This window comes from Agelaius phoeniceus, chromosome 6, assembly GCF_051311805.1.
Source record: "Agelaius phoeniceus isolate bAgePho1 chromosome 6, bAgePho1.hap1, whole genome shotgun sequence".
Classification (NCBI taxonomy): Eukaryota; Metazoa; Chordata; class Aves; order Passeriformes; family Icteridae; genus Agelaius; species Agelaius phoeniceus.
Window position 1 is genome coordinate 23,658,243 of NC_135270.1, and position 23,252 is coordinate 23,681,494.

Genomic DNA, 23,252 nt, shown 5'->3' on the forward strand with positions numbered 1-23,252 from the left:
AGCAGGCAACAAACACAACTCAGTTCTGCCTAAGCTGGCTAGGGTGAAGTGGCATAAAGCTACAGGAGGGATAGGGCAGTCTTTCAAATTCAGAGGCAACAAATGGGATGCTAGAGAGAAGAGAAATAAGGAATTGCCCATGGAGTAAACCCGGTGTCTTGTGAGAGAGTAAAAACTTCCAGGCTTTTTGAACTTCCTCCAGACCTACTTCTGAATCTTTTCCTTGATCTGAGCTCTCCTTTACACTATGTGTTTGAACAAAGACCAAAGGGGAATAGAAATCTCCTTGCATTGCAGGATACTTTCTTTTTAGTTACTCTGCTATCCCTTTCTGCTCTCCATGAAATAAAGTCATTAGATATTTTGCATCAGAAACGGAGGAATTTCAGTATGTGGGGTTCACAGTCAAGTTGATTCAGCATAGCTGTTAGCTACTCCTGAATGACGGAATGATTTCCACAGAATGGGAACAACTGCTGGCGAAAGAGCCTTTGTGTTCAGGGGGAACAGGAGGTTGTTTGCATTCTGACAGCACCATACTGATGGGTGTTTGTAGCTGTGGTCTGGGCATCCAAAAATTATATCCATAAAGGATAGATCTGATTGTTAGAACCAAGGAAGTGATGGAGAAAATTGTAGCAATGTAGTCAGCTGCTGTGGCTGCATACATGGTTGGATCTCTGCTCCCTCCAGCTCCCTTAAGTGGGAATTGAGGCAGGTTTCCTTTCAGTAATGTTTAAAGCATTTCCCTTGCATTCATTCTTGTGTATACATTATCACAGACTTAACATCTTGGAGAAAAAAACCAGGCCTGTTTATTCCTATCTACCCTATCAGATGAAGGCTTTAGCTCATCCTCATCTGTGGCCAAGAAGAGAGAAGTTTGCTTTTGCAGCATGGCTTGGCACTGGTGTGGCTCACAAAGTGGAGCAAGTCACACTCAATTGCTGGCTGCCATGGGGGACTGACCTGGCTTGTGGGTGTCAGTCAGGTATGAGGCTGCAGCTCAGCACACACAGGCTTTGCACATCAAGGTGTGAGAAATGCTACTCACTTCCAAAAATTTAGAAAGGTTTATTAAAACCTGTGTTTATCAAAAACACAACAGAAGACTGAATAGAGAAAATATTACGGCACTGGGAGCAAAGGATCTTTCTCACCATGTGCTCACCCACACAAAGCATGTTTCGACTTTTAGCCCCTCCCAAAGTTCTGTCTGTTGACTCCTTCTCTGTCCAGTGGTGGAGTCTTCTTCCTTAAATCTTGATTGGAAGTCAGGTGTTGCCATAGTAGCAAGCTGACCCTCCCAAATGTCCCAAATCCAGGCTGTCCCCTGATAACGCAAGGGGCGGTGGGGGGGTAAAACATAACTATAAGTCTATAAAACTTCTCTTAACATATATACATGATATTTGCCTTGTGAGAGTCCACCATCGCATTACTCATCTGTCACAAAGGTCACTACCTTGGCTAAGTCAGCACAAAGTTTCTTTCCATTTACCTTATCCTATCCCCATAAATTAAGATACATTTTCAACTAAATCTACCAAGTTTAGAGTGCCTCATGCCAGCCCTGCAGAGGGTTCCTGTCTCTGCTTTTGTAGCAATCACATTAAAACCAGCACCTCCTTACCAAGTGAGAATCAGAATGCTTCGAGCTCTGCTGGTTCCTCATAAGCTGTGCTCTGTTAGCTCCAAATATTCTTTGAACACTATCTTCTTCAAAGCTGCTTTTCAGGTAGAGTGAGTTGAAAACCAGGAGAGATTACCAGGGGGTGTTTTTTTCCTCTCTCATTTTGAGAGGAAGTATGAATTCAAAATGTTTTGACCAGCTTTGTTTTCATAAAAGAGTCCCTAAATGTAGCTGTGTTCTCTTTAGTATAAGAAAGGTAAAAAGGATGCACTGCTTTGACAGTTATCTATCTGCTGATTGCCACGTGTACCAAGTGTCAGAATGAGATTGATGGCCTTAGAAAATAAATCCACCGGAGGCAGGAAGAGTACCTTCCTTTGCTTTTTTACAATGCTAAGTGTGTGTATTGTCTGTGCTGAGCCAGTGCTGAATAATAATGAGTGACTACAGTTAGTGTCTAAGCTAAGGGAAGCCAGGCCTCCAGCCAGCCTGGGGTTAGGAGCTCTGCTGATTATTCAGTTTGAGCCAGCAATATGCATTTTGCCTAAATGCCTGAGTCTTTTCTTCCCAATTATTTTGAGTTCTAGGAGGGTACATTCTTTTCTGTGGAATTTCTATGAAGTCAAAATGTTAAAATCTAAAACCTGTAAGATTAGTGTTTTAATGCTTTGAGCATGTTTGTTTGTTTGTTTTTAATCTGAGAAGAACTTCTGGCTAGAAAATATCAATTAGACCTGTGATTGGAAAAAAAAGACAATCACTAAAACAAACAAATAACCTCTCCTCCTTCCAACTTGCTTTGTTTTGAAGGGGGTGGAGTGTGACAGGATTTTGAGTCTGTTCAACATCTGAAAATCAGAAACTGAAGGTTTCTTGCAAACTCTTCTTTCCTGTCTACTAGGCCTCTGTTTTTCTAGCCCACACAAGTCCTGCTGTTGTGCTTGTGTCTTATAATAGTGCTCATCTGGTCCATCTCTGGGGTGCCAGTGAATTTGCATCCTGTCATCTAAGGAGATGACTAAGGTAAGGAAGTTCTAATTCCACCTCTCAGATCTCATTTTAGACATCCGTGAAAATGGATCTCTGGCAGTCCAGGATCTGACTGGAGTGGATGGAGGAAAAGGGTCAGGGATTCTGCCTAATCCAGCTCAAAACTCCTGACAGCACCCAATAAAAATGATATCCTGGCTGCTTTTGAAGTTTATTTCCTACTCAAAGCAAGGATTTGTCCATGGTGGCCACTGTCAAGTAAAGAGTTGGAAGTCTGACTCTGTATCCCTGAGTGACTCTGTATTTCATGGCTACTTGGGGTTTTGTTAGTTATCAGCTCTTTATTATCAGTGTTTCATTTTGGAAACAGGATTGACTCCCTGAAATACAAGGCTCCTGTTTCCTTTGGGGAAGGGTGCTTGGTAGGTCTCCATGTGCTGGCAGGTGGGTTTTGGCAGCATGTTTTCCATCCGGATGCTTATGATTTTGAGCAGGTTCATAGCTGCTATTTGTAAAATCCTCTTCTCATTAGGTTAAAGCACTTCAGAGTTTCAGGACCTGCTGCCTTCTTCTCTTATCCCTTATGTCTTTTCCTCCCCAAGCACCTCCTGGTGTCTCTGCACTGTGGTGAATGAGCCCTGTTGCTCTTGCCTGCACCTGGGCGCTGCCCATGTTATCAGCACAAAAGCCTCTGGATGGAGGAGCCCCAAGGAGAACAAGCTGGAGCAAAGATGTGGTGGGAATGTTTTGCTGGACAATCCAGCTGGCTCTTTGGCTTATCCTTGCTTGGTGGACTGAGGTGGCTCCTTCTATTCCTTACCTTGTTGATATCTAATGAGAATTTTTGCTGCTTTGGTTCGAAGGGGCCACTGTTCTGAGAGTTTCCTGACTTGGGCAGAACAAGCTGTGCTTGCACATCTGCTGGGTGCTGTTTTAGCATGGAGAAAAGGAGAGAAAAAACACCCACCTTTTGTTAAGAATGCAACGTAATATTTAGAGTTTTCTCTTCCATCTTATTTCGAGGATTTTATTAGCTTGTAGGAGTTCTGGTGCCCATTGAAGTTTGGAAATAGGATATTATGTTCTGAAAATATAGTATTTTGCTATAAAGTCAGTGTGGCTAAAACACAGAACTTAGAAATAAATTTTTGAGACCTGAATTTCTAGTGGGAAAGGAATTATTTTTGCTTCCTTGCTAGCTGTTTCTGCTGGACTATGAAGACAAATTAAGGTGAGACTAGACCAGCAGAGCTGTAGTGGGAGGAAATGAGAAGACCCTCTTTGATCCCTAATGCTCAATCAAGAAGCATTTGCCAGCACTGTCAAATGAGATTTGTCAAGTCCTAGGTAGAGGCCAGCGAGGCCTAGAACTGAACAAAAGGAGGAGGTTTCATACTATAAATTTGGTTTCAACATATTCAGAGTTAATCTTCCTTTACCTACATAATATGAAGGTTATTAACCTCACTGCAAATGGACCTACTGGGGAGTTAAGAGTCACGTGGACAGGATTACTATGTTTTGAAAAGAATTTGTGCTGGTGACTGTAACATAATAAATGTAATAAGTGCCTCTTTAGATCTTCTATAAGTGGTAAAGAATCATTGATCACGCTGTGGGATGGGGGCTGGGGAGCTTGTTTTTGATGTTTTAGTTCCAAGTCAGAAATGAGAGCTTAGAGTTGTTGATGAAAAGAGCACATAAATTTGTTATTATTATCATTATTATTATTCATTTTTCTGTCTTAAAGAGACCGAGAGGGAGTTGGTGCCAAGGGGTGAGAAATAAATCATTAGCATCTTCACATTTGCACTGCAGATTAATCTGGGGAAATGAGGCTAGTAGTTTTTAAGCCTCTTGCATATTTGCTAGGTGAACTATTTAACTTGATCTCTCCTTTTACTTTTTTTCTAACCAGAGAGTTTCCCATGTACAGATTTAAAAGGTCACAAGGTTAAGCAGAAATCAGAAGCTGATTTATTGCATAAATAACCTTAGCGGGCATTTTGGCCAATGCTGTATTAAAGTTTGTTTTAAATTAGGCTATTTTTTTTCCTTCCACTGAAAGATGTGATTTGATTTTTTTTATATTCCTGCTCCTCTTACCTTGTGCTCGCTTTGCTGAACCTGACAAGGTTCTCAGTGCAAGAATGATTTTCTGATTGTTTCCAAGTAAATGTCCAGCTCGGAGGGCTGGTGGTGGCTGTTGTGACATTACTTTATGCTGCCCTCAGTATTCACACTTGATTTCTCCTGCTGGTCAGTATGTAACAGGTGAATCTTGGAGCTGCAGGAGCGGATGGCAGCTCTGAGCAAGGCAAAGGAAAGTGGTGGCTGTAGCAATACAACACGGAGTGAAAGCTCTGGCTGAGGGAGCTGTGTTGGGTATTTAGAAATACATCTTTAATGGAGACATGAAAAAGAGATCTGACTGCTTGTGAGCACTAGAGATCCCCTAACACGTCTTCCAAAGCAAGAGTCTTAGCCAGAGTATTGGAGGTAATTAGTCAGTCTGCCTGCATTCCTTCTGCAGCCTCAATTAATTATGAGGCTCTCGCTAACTTCTGGATAAAACCATTCTGTAGTGGTGTTAGAGGATGTTAACCAGCTGCCACCTTCAGTTTCCATTGATGCTTTATAAATATAATGTACAAAGGACTTGAAAGCAAGGACTCTTGCTTGAGGGTGCAAGCTCAGCTCCTGCTGATCTCTTCCTTCTTGAGCACTTGGTCTAAGAGGAGGAATACACAATTCTACCTGTACTGGTAGCAAATACAAATGCTACAGCAAGAAAATGCTTTGGTATGCTTCAAGGGGGAAGCTGTTGCTTTTAGTGTTTCATCCTTTATTGACTGAAATATGAACACAGGCCGGCAGAGACATGTAAGCAGATTCAGTGGGAAGAGCTGTACTGCAACACAACTATCAGTGTCAGTTTCTTGGATAAGGTTGACAGGGAAAATAGGTTGGATCTTTTATTAGGTCTATTGATACTGTTGGGGGAGGTGGTCTTTTAAACATGTAAATGTGGTTTCTCATATCTGAAATAGAAGCATCAGGCTTTGAAACTAAATAAGTACATGTTGAGAACACTTTCCCCAAGTTTAGCAAAGTTATGTTAATCACTTAGACCATCTGCTGGAGAAAATGTAGTTGTGAAGCCAGGATAGGTTAGTGGCACATTAGTGAGAGAGGAGATAATAAAATTGTTTGTTGCTCTACGACAGAGTAAAGTTTTTGAGAATTACTTGTTTTTCCTGGTGATGTTACAGATCCTTTTTAGAAGTAAAAAAGATGTTTTGTTCATTTTTTAAAGATAAATTTTCTGTGAGGTTCCAAAATTGTGCTGTATTGGCTTGGTGTTCTCATGACAGCAAAGTTCCTCAGTTTAGCAGGAGGATGAGGTTAGGATCTTACTTGCTTGTAGCCCTGCCTGGGCTGGGAGATCTCCAAGGTTTCCTGGGCAAACTCTGCTCAGCCTCTGCAGCTGGGGAGTGTAAAACAGCTACACTGCTGCTTTATCCTGAGAGGCAGGAGGGCAAGAAGTGTACAGAAGAGTTAAAGTCAATCACCCCAAGAAGTGTGGCTGGCTCCTAATGGCCTGCTGCCTGAGCTTTTCAGCCTGACAGCATCTCTCCTCCTTAAACACGTTGTGAAATGTTGAAAAATGATTTGAATGTCTTTATGACAGTGGCATTTGCTCAGGAGGAGCTGTCTGTTTGTTTAAATACAGCCCCAAAGGAGGTGCTTGTTTTCCTAGGATTTCCTCTAACTGCTGACCGAAACAGGAGAAGAGAGTGTCCAGGGAAGGGACATCACTGAAGCCTGGCTGAGTGCTGGCAGAAGTGTGATTAATCTTGACTAGACAGCTGTGCCAGAGCCTCTTCCAAAGTGCTGGACTGCAAACCAAACACATAGTATGCTTGTGATGACTCTCCTGTCCTTTTCAATTACTTTGTCTCTCTCTCAATTCCAAATACATCAGTCTTGTTTGAAGGCTTCATTACACCCCACTGATGTGCTAATGCAAGTTGTAATCTGTCCTTGTTACAACATTTACTGCCAGTAAAGCTCATGTGGACAAGGAGAGGTACAATTGCAGGGAAAAGCAGTATTTAGCAAAAAGCAGCCATTTTCTTAAGTTGCCCTCTTGCTTTTTGGGAGATATCAAGATACACCTGAGAGCAAGTTCTTCATCTGGTCTAGTACCTGACTTGAAGGGAGCAGTACGGGTGTTTGAGACCACTTGTAGAACATTTGGGGAAATGCAACAAGTCTCACAGTTGTTAACATTTCCCCAAATGTGTAATTCATGGAAGGCTGTGGAGATATGCGGCACTGCTCTGGTGTAACAAGTAGGGATCCAAACTCTTTAGGAGGGGCAGGTGGTAGAACCCCAAATGAATGAAGATACATGACGCAATGTAGAATCCCAAAGCCCTCACATTGTGTGGGAGGGAGGTTGCTTCTGCCCTTCTGCTGCTCTGGTTTCTGTGATTTAGCAAACTGGGTTGTTTAGTCAATGTGATTCATTCCTCTCAGACCATCCACTGCAGTGCTCCTAATTTCAGGTCAAGAGGAAGGAAGCAAAGGCTTCTGTGTGAAACAAAGGATGTCACGTACTGATCTCCATTGTTACAGCAGTAGAGGAACTGCTGGAATAACCAAACAAAGATCAAGTGAAATTCAAAATTGATGAGAGAAGCAGAATGATAAAATAATTTTAAAATGTTGCAAAATCTCTGCAGCAACGTTGGCTCCTGCCATTTTATCACTGAGGTTAAGGAAACCTAGTGTTTTTGCAAGATCTGTGGCTCCAGGAATTCTCCTTTAGAATAAGACCCTTCTAAAAATGTATTTCCTTTTTCTCCTGGAGTAGATCTCATTAAGTTGAACAGGACCAGATTTCCTTGTATTCCATAACCTGCTGTTTTCCTCATGAACTGGGAGGCTCATGAATTTTCCATCCGGAACTGCTGCCATGAACCTGGGGAACTGAGGCTTGTTGGTGACTGCTTGCTGCCTCTCCATGCAGTATTGTGGTAAATTCAACAAATAATTGATTTAACAGTGCAGGAAGGTCACCAATCCTCTTTTTATAGCTGTCATGTACAGCTTGAGATCCCTGTTCTGCAGCTCTTAGCTCTTGGAAAATACTTCACTAGGAGGGCTTGTGGTCTTTTTTTTTCCCAATGGCACAATGGTGGCAAATTAGGTGCTTTAAATTTTTAAAGGAATAAAGAGGGCTGTGCTGAGTATTGAATCGCAGGTCACTGCTCTTCTCCAAATCAAGAGAATGAAATTGTTATCTGGTATGGTCACCTGCAGGAATGAAATTGAATAATGACATTAGTACATTCAAGTACAGATTCATTGACGTCAGATTTTGCTCAAATTTGGTGGGAGCGAATCAGATTACTCAGCCATCAAGTTTCATCATCGTGTCTGCATCACACACTAATGGCTTATGCCTTGGGGATCAGCAGAAGTATAACTAAAGGTACTATTCTAATGTACCTCCTTGGTTATAGAATATAATAACAGAAAGAAAATGCCTTTTCAACCCCTGGTATAATTACTTATGTCTTTTCATGATGAATCATAGATGCTCTTTTGATATCTACACGATAATTTCTAGAATTTTTAAAATGAATTTTTATGTGAGTTCTTCTATTGACAAACTGTCTACAAATAACTTACTGACTTTTCAACTGCACAACTTATTTGAAATTATTCATAGATTGCTTCTTGGTTTGCTGATTGTTTACAGGCAATTCCTTTTTAGTATTCAGCGGCTGGTATTCAAGTGTTCAGCTTCCAGCTGCACAATTCAGTTCGTATTTTGACACATAGGTCACACAATAGTATTTCTGCTCCCTGACTAAATGCGTATAATTCATAGGATCTAGCTTCTTGCACGAATATTTGCATTGAATTACAAAATTCTTATTCTGCAGCCATTCTTTAGCACTTGATTATCATCAGAAACTGAAACAATCCTTTTTAATCTTATTTACAGAGTATTTATGGAAATGCTAATGCACAGTGGACATTTCCATAAATGAACAAATTTGCTGTAAAGCTCCAGCTATGCACTCAGCTGCATTTTTATTAATTTCACTTCTTTGCCCCTCTTCCTGCTATGATCTCAAAATATTAATCATTTAGATATTTATTTTTGGCATATGTGAAATTAAGTAATTTTCTGCAAAATTTATACATATAAATTATTGAGTTATAAACATTCTCTATGGAAACTGCATATAGTGACCTCCACCCTCAGTGATGGGTGCAGAGTGCCCTATATGTGCCCTTCCATCTGATTTTTCAAGACTTTTCCTGTTATATGTTGCTAGAACTCCACAGTTCTGTTTAAAAGCACAATACCATAAAATCAATAGACAAAAAAAAAATCCAACACTAACTGGACCAGCCAGAGCCGTTAAATGAGCAATAGCCAGTTGCTCTTATGGGTCCCAGTCTTTGGTTTGTGGTCCCACAGATCCCTTTTACCCCTGCTGTCCCCAACTGCCCCTTGCTCTGTAGAGATAAAATGATTGCAAATGTGGAGATATTTCAGTCCAAGGATTGCACTGGAAAGCAGAGAGCATGTTTGAAATTCTTGTACACATTTCTAAAATAACATTGAGAAACATGCCCTTCTGCTGTTCAGAGATAAGAGAAGACTGCCCTCGAAGAACTAAGGTGTCCAAAATAAAAAATATCATTGCTGTTTCTTAGTATGGTCCACAAACCATTTTGAAAACACTACTATTATTTTTCTTCACATATTAAAATAACCACAGTGCAAGGCATCTGGCCTCTCTGGATTCTGTTTGCTGTGTGTTCCTACACCTCTCACTGGTCCCTGGGGGTCAGGAGGGTGTTTATTACAAATGAATGTTTAATGTCTGCCTTGGAAAGCTTCTTGTCAGGCTTGGAATTTCTGGTTGCAGTGGAGAAGGGCCCTGTGGAGCATCATCTGGGCCCTGAGAGTAGTTCCTGCATCTTGTTATTGCTTTTAGTGAGGGCTTCCTTGTCTTACTGGTTGCCAGCTCATTTGGCAGAGCTGACACTTTTTTTGATTATTTTGTTTGACCTTCTTCATTTCCAGTTAACCCCTGGTACAGGAGTCCACTGCAGTGAGAGTGAGCTGTGGAGACAGGACAGTCAAAGGAGATCCCTGACTCAGCTGCCCTGGGTTCCAGCAGGACGCTGTGGCAGCTGTTCAGAGGAGACACTGAGAAAGCAAAGCCCAAAGTGATCCAAATAGTTCCTCCACCTGTCTTGCTCCTGAGGTGAGACCCAAGAGGGAAAGAAGTCTTTAGCTGTAGACACTTGTGCCGTAGCATGGCTCTGACTGCTTTTACCTGGGATGGCAGCTGGTGCCTGAACCTTAGCTTTCTTTCCCACCTGCCTTTAATTTAAGTGCAGCTGGTTTCTGCTGTAGCTAGGAGATAGAGTGTTCTGAATGCTCTAGCAGCATGTAAAAACTCTGGCAAGCTCCCTCTGAGGTGTACTTAGGTGAGGGATATGCATGCTACACCTCTCCTTACTGTCTTGAGACTGACATGCTTGTGCCTTGGAGGAGCTGTCTGGTAATTTGCCCGGATGGGCTGGAGCTGTACAAGTGTTGAGAAAGCTTTCAAAGGCTGTGAATCTTGATTGCACCATCCATCGGTGTGAAAGAGCAAGGTTTCACAGCCGACCAAGGCTTTGTCCTTTCTCCCAGTTGCTGTGCTCACTTTCCATGCTTCAAAAAACATTTTTCTGATAGAAAGCTCCTCCATGGTCCTAGCTTGAGCTCTGTGCAGACTGCAGTGCCTTGCCAGCTGGTAGCTAGACATTAGAGCTGACTTAAGTAATCATCTATTATAAGTAGCAGTTTTCCCCTGGTGAGTCAAAGGGAACAAAAGTTTCCCCTTGCAGGAGCTCCCTTTGGCATCTTGCAGCCAAGAGCTGCTTTCTGAGGGCCTTTAAACACCTAACTCCACCCAAAATGAAATACAGCTGTCTGTCCAGAGCAGCTGTCTTAGGAGCTATGCTACAGCTCATCTGGAAGCCTTTTTATGTGCTTGTGTGGCCCAAGAGACCAAGACAAATAATGCAGGGGAGAGTTTTTGTGCAGTTGTTTCCTTGTCATGTTTTCCTGATGGCAATGCCTACCTAATTAGTTGGGATGTTTCCTCCTCTAGATTCTTGTGGAATGCTGCAGTTAAAAGCTAAGTACTAGTAAAAACTCTTTTTGCCAATTATAAGGCCAATAGGCTTATATTAGTTCACACTGCCTTTGCCAAACTGTTTTACAAGTTGTGTTGGTCTTTTCTTTTTCCCTCTCAGTTTCACTGTTTTTAGGCTAGTGCAAAACACTGAATTGCAGATGTGCCCTTTATTGAAGTGCTGAAAAAAATTGAAGCTGAAATTATAGAAAAAAACACAGGGGAAAGTCAGGCAAAAGATAAGGCCATGTTTATTTTCAAGACATACATTTGCAAGGAACTCTGTAATAGAAAAACAGAATGCAGAGTCTTGGTTGGAAGGAATAGCGTTGGGTCCCACTTGTCTGGAGGAAACGTGAGAGTCAGAACCCCTCTTTATTGTTCAGGCTGGTAAAAAGTTGCATTTTGGCTTCTACAGACTATTACATGACCAGGCTTGGAAAGACAGGCATATCAGCATGTGCAGCATTTTGGGAGTACTACTAAAATTGTGGCTAATGAGCAAGGCAGAAGTCCCACCATTTATGTCAGTGACATCTAAAGTTTTGAGAGTGGGACAGATTCTTTTGGTTTCATTTGAAACACTTCCAGAGGGCCAGGTTTTTCAGAAACAGTTAAGTATTTCTTGCCTCAGGAGGCTTGAGCACCCAGACTCAGACATTTGTACTAATGCATCCCCAAACCACTGACCACTTCTAAAACTTTGTGAAGCTAGCCTCTATACATCTGCTTGGGATATGTCTATGGTCCTATTGCAGACAGATTGTTTTGCCCTCAATGGAACTGTAGTTTCTCTTGGCATCCCTTCTTCTCTTGTACTCAAGGCTCAGAATTGCTCCTTCTCTAATTGCCTGAGTCATCCAAAAGGGTATTCACTGACAATAGAGTGTTTTTAGAACAGAAAACATTGTCTCACATTTTAATAAGTGTATTAATAATTGGGAAAGCTAGAGAAAGATGTTTCTTTGCTAACACACTGTGACAGTGAACCAAAGAGCTTGATTTCTGCAGCTTTCAGAGGGGTGGCATCCCATTTCTCCAGTTCTGGGAGATTCTTTGGGATTCATCCAGCATTGTTGCAGAATCTTCAGAGTATTGTGCCATATAATAACAATTGTCCTTGATCTAAACTGCACGAGCAACTCCACACTTGCAACTTCCATTATGCTACACTGTTTTTGATTACTAGCTCTTTAAACAGCTGAATGAGAGGACACAAGAGAAAAACAGTGGGGATGGGTTGGGGGGAAAGTTGGTGATGAAAAACATTTGCAAATAGGGAAAATGCCCTTGTAATGAAAGCTGGTATGAGTCCTTAAAAGCACCATCACCAGAAAATACCAGCAAGAAATTAAAATCTGCCTTCTCCCTAGTCAGTCCATTCTCATGTGCTGTGATTCTCTGAATGCCATGCAACACAAAATGGCTGTAAGGTGCTCAAACAATTGAGCCTCAGCTAAAGAAACAATTACCTCATCCCTATGTTTCTAACATGTGCTGGAGTTGCTAATACACTTACTGATAGTCATGTTTCTTTTGGACCATTGAAAAGTTTTGAAGTTTTGACCATTTTTAACACTAAATTCCAGGAAAAAATTCTGTCAGATTTGTTCTTTCATGAAAGATTGCTGGTCAGAAAGATTGTTGTATTTGTTTTGGGTTTTGGTGTTTTTTTGTTGTTTTTGTTGTGGTTTTTTTGTGAGGCTTTTTTTGTTGGTTTTTTTTTTTGAGTTTTTTTTTGTTTGTTGGTTTGGTTTTGGTTTTTTGATATTTTTAAATGTACAGAGAGTAGAAGGGAAAAAGAAAAACACAGCTCTTATGACAACTTTTTATTGTTTGTTTTCTGGAAGAGGAATAGAATGGATGGATATCTTTGCCTGGTGTTAACTTAGAGTTCTTTATCTTGCACAACTCTTTGTTTGGTTGATTCTGTATGTTCTTCATTCCTTCCAGTTACAGGAAGGAATTTCTGTCATTTATAGGTACCTCTCTGTTATGCAGACAGAGCAAACCCTTCTGAGGCCTTTAAGATTTAAGTTGTTAATAATATTTACATTTTGGCATCTGATTCTTAGTACTTGAAAATCTAGTAGCTATTTCTGTAGGGCTCAGTTCTGCCTTCACTCAGTTTTCTGCCATGGACAGCCCTATTGTTCAATGACAGCATGATTTCCATCCTAGCCAGTTAAACTGTACTTCCATGTGTGGTGTGTGGCTTTGCTGGCTTGCATGTTCCAAGGAAGTTTATTCACTGGTAATTTTTCAAGTTGTTCTAATTTGACTTATGGTGGTGTATTCACACTATACTCTTAAATGATAGCCTTTATTCAGAAGTAAAGCTCAGTAATTTGCAAGAATTAAAACTTTATTGTGGCTTGCTTGTACCTGTGCACAGCCAGAGCTACCCCAGACTCCAGGAAGAAGCAGTTAAGGACAGCACAAGTTTGGACACTGAGGTGATGCAGAAATGATGTAACTTGTGGGCAAGGAGACCTGACCTGCTCAGTGAGGAATATAGAGAAGGATTTGAGGGGACAGGGTGGTTTTCTCCATGTCTTGGAAAATCAACTTTCTTTTCTCTTCGCACTTGGCAATTTGATTTCATGTGCTCATCACCAGTTTCATTACTTTGAAGGACCAAAACCTTTGAAGCATGAGCTAGATGTTGGGAACATGATGAAAATGTCAAGATGTGCTATAGAATGGCTTTGTTGCTGTGGTCAGGAGGATTTAGGGGGAGTAGCAGGCACTGGAATGGAATTTTGCAAGATTTAACTCTTCATTTCAAGAGGATAATGGAACAACATTGCATGTCCTTTTCCATAACTGACTGTGGCTTTCTCTTTGGCCTTTATCACTTGATTATTGGGTTTTGTGTACTTTTTCCTCTTGAAATACTCGTGCTAAGCCCTTTAAAATTATTGTGTTTCAAGAAAAACAATCGGGACTTAAGAGACATTTTTTTTGGGAGTGGGGGAATCTGGAGTTTGTTTAAAGAAAGGGGATCTGAAGAAGATAAAACAGAGATATCAGTTATGCAGAACTAATGACACATTCCAAAGGAGAGTTGAAGGCTATACAACTCCATGAAGTGCTCTATTCTGTTTTAGCTTTTTCACTGGGTAATCTTTTGAAGGACCAGAATCACACACACATGTATTATACATAAAACTCTGTAATACATGAAAGTATATTTGAATCTAACACTGCATGAGGAAGCCCATGGCATTCTCATGGAGCAAGCAAACTACACTAAATTCCCTAGGCAGGAATCAAAGCCTTTCCAAACTAACCTCATTACCAGCAGATGTTTGAATTGCTGTAATAGACATACACCCTTGCTGCACATACAGTGTGTGCTGCCTTGGATATCTGGGGTTTTTTCTCCCCTTAGATGCTCCTGTAATTCTGGGAACATCCTGCCCAAAAATTTCAGTGTTCCTTCCCAGGTGAATCTGAGGAAAAAGCTACAAGAGATAGATGAGAGCCTTTAAAAGGTAGGAGAGAAAACTGCCAGATTGTAGAGCTAATAGAGTGACAGCTTGAGTGTGAAAACCCAAGTGCTGTGCTGCAGTATCCCAGGGTTCAGCCAGCCCTTTATTGAAGGAAAGAGGAGAGAGCTGCAATAGCAAACCTAAATTAACAATTCAGGCTGACAGAAAGCATCATTTCTGAGTCAAACAAGAAAAAAGACTTGAAAAACAGTTAGATTGACAATTGTTTATGCACTACAGATATTTCAAACTCAAGAAAAACTGAGGAAGTACTGATGGTTGTTAAATGATGATTTAAAATTATTTGAAGTAGCTATTAATATTGCAAATGCTTCTGTTAGGCAACCTGCTTCCTTGGGGCAGGTAATTTAATCCTATTGCTCAGAAGTGCAGTTGGTTTCTTCTTCCAATAGGTTTAGGGCACAGAGGGCATTTGAATTAATGAGAGGCAGACATAGTGGGGAAATACTCCATTATCCTTAGCCTTTGGTAAGTCTGGCTAATTAGTGAAACCCTTGAAAGAGATGTCTTTCATTTCCATGCAATTTCAAAATATTTTTTTCATCTGGTGGGGTTATCATGTGTATTGACTGGTAACACATGGGTAATATATGAAACATCTACCTTGGAAGTACCTGCACTAGAGTGGTTCTGAGTTGCTAAGTTGAAAGCCCCATGATTAGGTATATTAAAAAACTTCACAAAACTGCACCTGCCAGCACTTGTTCATTTAAGGGGATTGGGGGGTGGGGGGGATTTGACCTCTTTGGGTGCCAGCTACGAATTCCTTGTGCTTATTTACATCAGAATCCCTAAATCTCCTCGCCGTGAAAATGAGAAGCATCAGTAGCCATCAACTTTGCTCTTAAGGGTGAACTTTACAAGCTGTAAAAGGAACAAATTTGAGTGAAAAACAGGAGAACAGGAAAGGAAGAAACAGTGATCTCCACACTGAAGGAATAAGCTTCAAGACTGAAGTTGTTTTCTTTCCAGTTCATTCACTGGCTTCTTGCCAGGTCTTTACTTCCAATGTCTCTCTGGATTTCTGCTTCCCATCTGTAACAGGGGAAACAGAATTTTTTTCCCTGCTTTTTATTTGTTTAGTCAGCTAGCTTTTTGGGCAGGGAGCTCTTTTATGCTGTACACAGTAAGAAGCTTGGTTCTGTGGGACCAAGGGATTATCACCTCTTGTGATATGAACAGTAACAAAGGGGCAGGAAGATGTGCAAAGGCATGTTTGGGAAAGATGGCCAGTAGTTCACTTTTTTTTTCCCCTTTCTCTTTTGGGGGGAGGGGACAAATTCCTTCGCCTTAGTTGCCAGGGAAGTTGAAGTATTTCTGAAATGTAGCTTTGAATAGTTTGCCACAGTTCAGCATGGTGCACAGTAGGCCACATGGCTTCTTGGTGGTAGGATCCCCAATTGCAGTGGTTACCATGAATATGGTTGCCATTCTTGTAATTGATCCCAGATTGGGTAGTTTTTCCATTTCAGGGTATGGAGAAAAATCTGTATTATTTTGTTAGCATTAAGTAGTAATTGTGAGTGTTAACAGTTGAGCAGGCAGCAGTGTCGGTGGGGAAACTCCTGGGTGAGGGGCTCAGTGCAGTGCTGTGGGTAGATGTGGTGGATTTGGCCAGTGTCTGATCATGTCATTTGATGTGCACCCAGACGTGTGCTGGCTGTTCCCCACAGGATGTTGAAGAACTCTCTCACACACTTGACATACCTAAACTCAGGTTTCAGAGGTGAGTCAGATTAACCTGAGTCATTGGATGTTGTGACCTACAGTCTCCCTGGGCATAATTTCTGTGGGAAAAAATTATTGTGTAAGTAGATATGTACCTTTAATTTTCAGACATTGTCACAAGACTGTTTTCAGCAGGGCAAAATGCATTTTGCCCATAGTCTGGTCTGTAACTGGAGTTGCATCTGGTGCTCCTGGGAATGCCAAATCTCACATCTGATCTGAAATGCCAATGAGCGCATATGAAGCTGTTAATGTTTGTGTGAGGTTTTTTAGTCCTCATTACCAACCTGATAGAAAGATAATTCCTCAGCTGTTGTTCCAACCTGTGGGATTTTATCCACTTAATTAATTTTCTTTCTCGTTAAGAAAAATCTCTTTATGCAACAAGGAGCTGCACTTGACTTGCTTTTCAGAGACCCTTCCCATGTCTGTGTCAAAGGCACAGAGGCTCCAGAAACTGGAGGGTGAGCCCTAGGGGGCAACATGCTTGTGGAGGCTGAGCTTGGAAATGCTGCCTTGTATGCTAAGGGCAAGCTCCTGGAGGGGAGTTAAGTCTGCACAGTGGATCCTGGTTCCTTCCCTGCTCCCCTCTTTTGCTACCACTCAGCAATAAAATGGAAGCTAGTGACATGACCAAAGGATAACAGACCACTTGCTGAATGCCTGCTGAGAGTTTAAAATGCCAGCCTACACCACCGTACCCAACCCTTCAGCATGTCAGCAAGCTGTCTATGTAAATAAATACACATATCAAACAATAAGCAGACGCCTTTTTAACATGCACTGCTTCAGGCTGAGATACTCAGTTCTGGTGCAGCTCATCTCAACATCTGTCAAGCTAATGCCAACTCCACAGCTCCCTTTCACTTGTATTTAATGCACAAAGATTTGTGTTGTGTTAAGTAATGAGGAATTGGCTTGCTTTACATTTGTTTTGGTGTTATTTCTGATGCATAAAATGTTAAATGGGAATGCTTTGTGTTCCTCCTGATGTCTGTGTCAGTGTGTAGTACAAACTCTTGTTGCTTATGCTTGATTAAGTGGCTTTATACAACCATGTGCGTGGCTGTACAAGCATACAAGGAAGAAAAAAATGTCATTTGCAAAATATACCACCACTGGGGCCCCAAGCATAGAAACATTGAGGTGGGGCGAAAGCTGTGACAAGGGTTGGATTTAAAAGAAAATTTTTTTTGGAAACTAAATTCCAGTAGAGTCAGTTGTGCCCCTTAAATCAAACTCAGGAGCCACAGAGTCTAAAGCCTCAGGGGTGTGGGGCTCCGTGCAGTGCTGTGGGAGCAGCACCCGTGAGCTGCTAGTCCAGGTCAGGTCATGTCTAATCCAGGGTCTTGTCTCTGATAGCAGCCAGTGCTGATGAGGGAGAATGTGAGACCGGGGCAACAACCGGGAGAAATTCCACATTGAGCTTTTGTTTATTTTTGTTTTCATATTAAAAATGTATTGAGCCCAGATGATCCATAGACCACTGGGCCTACTCCTCTATTTAAAATTCACCTGCAGGCTAGAGGAGTGTTGGATGCTCTAGTGCTGCTGTCCATCTCTGTCCCTCCACATCAACCTTGGAGAACAAGCCTGCTTTTTATTTCCTTAATTCACATTTCTCTCATGCTACTGCTTTTACTCTGGTGAGATACTAAGGAATCACATTTAAAAAAAAAAAACAACAAACCAGACAGACTCTTTATGCATGAAACAAGTGTTTAAGACAGCTCTCTATCAGACTTTTTTGGAGTCTGCTGAGAGAAAGGAGAATATTTCTGCTTCCCAAGACACTTTCAAGTGGATTAAACAAAGCAGAGGGGATAGGAGAGGCATGATCCTCCACTGGAAAGGAGGATTTATATGACCTGATATATCTTGTGTTTCTTAATGTCCCTTGAATAGAGATGATTGAAATCTCTCATCTGAGCAAGCACACATACATTATTAGTGACAAAAGACAAAATACATTACTAGTGACCCTAAATATATTATAACCCTCTGCTTCTGATCACAGTGGTGCATCATCTGGAATAGTAATAGGGGATGAATGGGGCTTGCTTATATAGATAGGCCTGTTCTTCCATAATGGAAAGGGAAAATTGCTACTAAAGATGCCATTGAATCAAAATTTTGATGACTCTTGGTATGTCTGCCTGGGCCACTTTCCATGTTGCGGTTTCAGACCACTTTACAAACTTGAATAAACTTTTCCCCTCACTATCTTCAAAGGTCAGGAATTAATATTCAATACCTTATGTCTGAAAGGACTAGGACTGTGTGTAACAGGATATGATTTTGTTAGGCAGCAGGCACTTTGTCCTGTGCAGAAGTGTATGGATGTGCATTTTCTGCATACAAGCATTTGCACCTCTCAAATATTTGCCCTTCCCCTTCAAAGAAACCAGGATGTGGCTGGTATGTGTATATTTGAAATGCCAGGTTGTACAGAGCAGAGAAGAGTCTTGTAAACAAACACCCATGGGAGGATGAACCACCCTGAAAGTGCTGAAAGAGTCCACTGGGACACAGGCATGGAGAACATCTACCCAAGTACCATTTGGTGGGCCCTTGCTCTGCTCACTAGACCATGCTGCCCCTCTATTGCATGTAAGCTGAATGTCCAGGGTGCAGAGCACTCCTCACCAATGCCCCTGTGTTCCCACTAAAGCCTCTCTCTCATCCTGGGCAAGTGTGAAATAACACCTTGGTGCTGGGGAGCAGGGAGCTGCTGACAGAGGGCTGATACCCTGTGTGGGGGAGGAATTTCCTTTCATGTGGTCTGGTGTGACATTAGCACTTTCCAGCTGGCTTGTAGGTGGCTTTGTAATCCCTGGATTGACAAGTGGCAGTTCAGCTCAGTATGGCTGTCATCTTCAGACAGCATGACAGAGACAGGGAGCTTGACATGTCCTGCTGCAGCCCTGTCTCAGGGAGGAGTTGCTGTGACAAGACCCTCTCTCCCAGCTTTTCATATCGATCCTGAAGGAGGTGCTAAGTGTTGTGTGATGCAGAGGGGTCAGAGATGGTACCTGATGTTTCACATGGACAGTTGGTGTTGGCCCCGAGATCTGGAGAGGCTAGGCAGGGCAGAGGATTTGGGCTTCAAAAGAAAGCAAATCAACAAGTAGACTAGAGAGGAGAGAATTAATATCATGAAATGGATTTACATGGCGCCATCTTCATATCTGAACTGGAGCTGTCAGGGAGAATGAGATCCAGACTCGCTGCTGTTCTCCAGAGAGGAGCTGCTATGGAAGGATTGCTCAGTTAAAGTGATGGCCCCACCTCTGTGCCCCGTGTCTGGCTGATTTCTGCAAGTAGAAAACAGATGCAATCTGGCACGATCCCTTCTCCTCTCCCACTGACCTTTCATGCCATTCTGCAGGCTCTGATTTACCTTCTTTTGCTTGCCTTATTGCTTTCACCCCTTGAGTATCTGTTGGTGTCTTCCTCCCACCCTTACCTGCCTCCTAACTCCATCACCTTTTTTTTTGATCCTCAATCATTTCTGGCTCCCTCCATTCAGAATAAGTGGTACTTTAGCATCTATCCAGTAGATGAACAGATGTGTGCACCTTTGTTGCCTACAATACAGAAAGGGGGTGTGTGTGTTAAACACTTAACTACCAGTGTTTTATCACACACCACTCCATCCTCTGTTCTGGAACTTGCCTTTTGGGGACTCGCAGCACCTCTTCCTGGGCATGATACTCCTCTGCTGTGCAGAGGAGTAAGAGGGGAAGATGCAGAGCAACTGTGTTGCTTCCTCCTTATTCTGCTAGAAATAGTCCCATCCTCCTATTGCCTTCCAGTCAAAGCCCTTTTCTGGTCAGCCTTATGAACTGGAAAGTAAGGAAGAAGATTTTGCTTTTAGTCCTGACCTTGACAGGGTCTTCATGGTCACTGGGAGATGCTTCCCCTCATTTCCTTCAGGTGTACAAGAAAGAGTTGGTCTTTCCCAAGCAGGAGGAAGTAAAACAAGGTGGCAGTCTTCTCCTCAGGTCCAGTATGTGTCTTATGTATTTTCCTTGCTGTTTCTGACAGGTTGACCAGCCTCGATCACAGCGTTAGAGACCTGAAGCAAGGGTCCTGACAGATGCGTATTCAGTACAGCCTGACTTCTTGAGGAGAACAAGTATTTCCCTGAAAGTCTGTCCCCTCAAAGCAGCACACAGGTAAGGCAGAGAGTGCTTCCAGTGCTCAGGCTCACTTGCACTGGATTGAGCAAATTACTTTTTCCATTCATTTGGCTCAAGAAGGGCTTTGTCACCACTGCCTGCCACGTCTGCAGGGATGAAAGCTTGCAATGTATTTACAGCATGGGGAACGTTTCTCAGCAAAAATGTACTTTCAGAGGATCAAGACGGCCCATATGGTTGAGATAAATATAGGTTAAAAGCGTGGGAGGAATGTGCTGAAAAAAGAAAAATTTGACATATGAGGTATTAATAAAGTAATACTTATATTTTGTATTCTAAAATAATTTTGTATTGAAAATACCTTAATTTAAACAGAAAACTTTTTAAGAAAAAGGAATAAAGGAATGTATGTCGTGGAGAAGGGGTTTAGAAAGAAATTAATTTAATAATGTTGTTTTCAACTCGGAAAGATGTATCAGGTCATCCGTAAGTGGAAAAAAACAAACACAAAAGTCTTGCAGTTCTAATTGCTATGACTCATGGAAACCAGATCTAGAAAAAATTAGGCCCTTTAGTCCAAACTCTTAATCCCCTACTAGTATGTAACATCGTTCCCAGCAGCGTCTACCAGCCCTGATTTAAATGATGGGATTTTCCCTTGTCCCCTTGGGATACTATTGCACAGACTAATAGAATTAATCTGCTTACTTCTCTTTCAACCCCTGACCGCTGCAGACGCAATTAGTAGTAGGTGATGGGGGGATTCTGTTTCCTAGGCTGTATTTTGAAGGCTTAGGGCTGTATTGTGTTAAACCAGACATCGGTTGCAAGTGTGTTTGCATGAGTGTGGCTTATCTGTCAGTACTCATTACAGCCCCATAAACGTCTCTGAACTACATTTCTCAGACTTAGGAGCTTTTCTACAATCGTAACTCAGGATCTGATAAGGGACAGACTAATGTATTTGAATGCCTGTGAGAAAGATAACATGATTGGGAGCTAAAGTGAAATGCAAAGTCATATGCTGCCAGTGCTAGAGACTCGAAGAAGCAATTTACTTCTGTGCTTCTGGAGCATTCTCTGGTCTCTTTGGCTTTTCTCCCAGACAATTTGGTAGGATGAAATTCCTTTTTGCTGTGTGTGGTGCTGCTGGAGGTACTACTGCACCTTTCCATCTGTGAATTTCAGGCTTGTCTTAGATGAATGGTGTGGGCTTCTTCTAATGTTTACTGAAAGGCTCCAGTTAAATAATCAGATACAGTTAAATGAATTTGAGATGGAAAACCATAGCTGGTTGTATTTAGTTAATACAAAGTAGAGCATCTTTCTGTGACATTTCACCTGGGTTTTTTTCCTCATATTTGGAAAAGTTTTATTAGGGAGAACAGAGTTTCTAAGACAGATGAATGCTGGAATGCAGATGACTGAGTTACACCTGGAGACTACAGCAACAGCTGAGCTGTACAAATTCCTTGTGTGGATTCATCCACTTCCAAAGCGATTTAAAAACAAAAAAAATTAGAGCAGGACTCTAATTTTTTAATTAAAAACAACAACAATAGAAAAAGCAACTGCAATATAATTGCCATTGGATGTTTGAATGAGGCTTCAATGTGAAATGGAGCCTGGGGGTCCTGAAAAACTGGAGGCATGTGCCAGCCTTCCACATGGGCTCTGTCCTCTGGCACTTAAAGGAGAAAGTTACAGTCGTGTTCCTCCTCCCTCTCAATAAATCCTGGCTCTAACATGCCATAGCTTTTCTGGAGTATTTCTTCAAACAGAAAGCCTAAATGTAATCTTAGCCACTTAGCCACTGTTGCAATCTTTCATTATCAAGATCAGTTAATTACATTTTTTAAAATCTGACTAAATTGCCTGTTTTTGTCAGGTACAAAATTCTTAAACACTGAAGATTTTAAAGCTTTGATATGCTCAATGAGTCCTGCTCTAATTTTCCCATTGTTTTTAATTACTTGAAACTCTTTTCCAGTTTGGGGCTTGGCTGCTTCACGTGGTTTCGTAATGTGCTTTAAAGCATGGGGAGGTGGAGACTAAAGCCGGGGGTAATGATCCGTAGCACTCTGGATCATCTGCAGCTTATGTTCCCTGTCCCTGCTTTGCCAGGCAAGCTTTACTCCAGTGAAAGTGTCAGTAAGCCCAAGGCAGATAGGCACTGTTCCTTCTCTCCACTTCGCTTTTTCTTTACCCTGAAAGTTTATCTTGTGCTCACCTTTTAAAAGCTTTGCATTAGCTGGGGGGCCGTGAAGTAAAAGGCATGCTTTAAATACAGATGCTGGTGATAGTCCTTTCAAAACTGCATTTCTCAAGCTGGGAGCTATTGACCCCTTTCAGTGCAGTCACAAAGAAATTCAAGAGGAAATGGAGGGTGAGGGCCAGCAGGGAATATATATATATATATATAAAATTTTTTCCCCTAAATTTTCTTCTTACTCCACCCCCTGCCAAGCTGGCTATTGTTTGTGCCTCCACATGGGATACCAGTGGCCACATAAGGAAAATGGCATAATGTTACATTCTTTCTAAAAATCAATTTCTTACAGTTACTTTTTCTTCCACTCTTGCTGAAAGTTGTTCTGTTTTGATGCAAGCTCTAGGCAAAAGGAAAGTACACATGGTAGCTCATGGTATACATGGTATAGCATCTTGGGCTGTGCAAAAGACTTACTTTGTCTCTATTACCTCAGTTCAGGTGATGAGGCAAAGCAGCAAAACGGCAAATTATGAGGTCCAGCTACTATGACAGGAGGAGAGGATGTTGCATTTTCCTGCATTTTTAACTCAGTAATAATGATGTTTGTTTTCTTGCCTTCTTTTTCTTGCTTAAGAGGATGCTCAGGCCATGGGACAGAGGCAGGGAGCACCCCTCTGCACCCCTTTTCATTCACAATCTCCCTTCATACTCATACATGTTTGCAGCTTGCTCTCTGTTGGAAGGCCAATCCCACTGCTGGGGATGAGCACAGCCTGATATCCCAGCAGGCAGATGAAATGCTTGAGCCACAGG

At 41.8% G+C, this 23,252-nt stretch overlaps 1 protein-coding gene across 4 annotated transcripts in view; it reads left to right on the forward strand.

The window, feature by feature from the left end:
- Positions 1-23,252, forward strand: part of TSPAN18 (tetraspanin 18) — a 120,893-nt gene that overhangs the window by 41,180 nt on the left and 56,461 nt on the right. For 3 of the 4 annotated variants that reach the window (XM_077180011.1, XM_077180012.1, XM_077180013.1), the window contains exon 2: positions 20,133-20,263. The exons of the other annotated variant lie outside the window; for it this stretch is intronic. The gene's annotated coding sequence lies outside the window, so the exon portion shown is untranslated. The remainder of the gene's footprint in view (positions 1-20,132; positions 20,264-23,252) is intronic. 4 annotated transcript variants of the gene reach the window in all.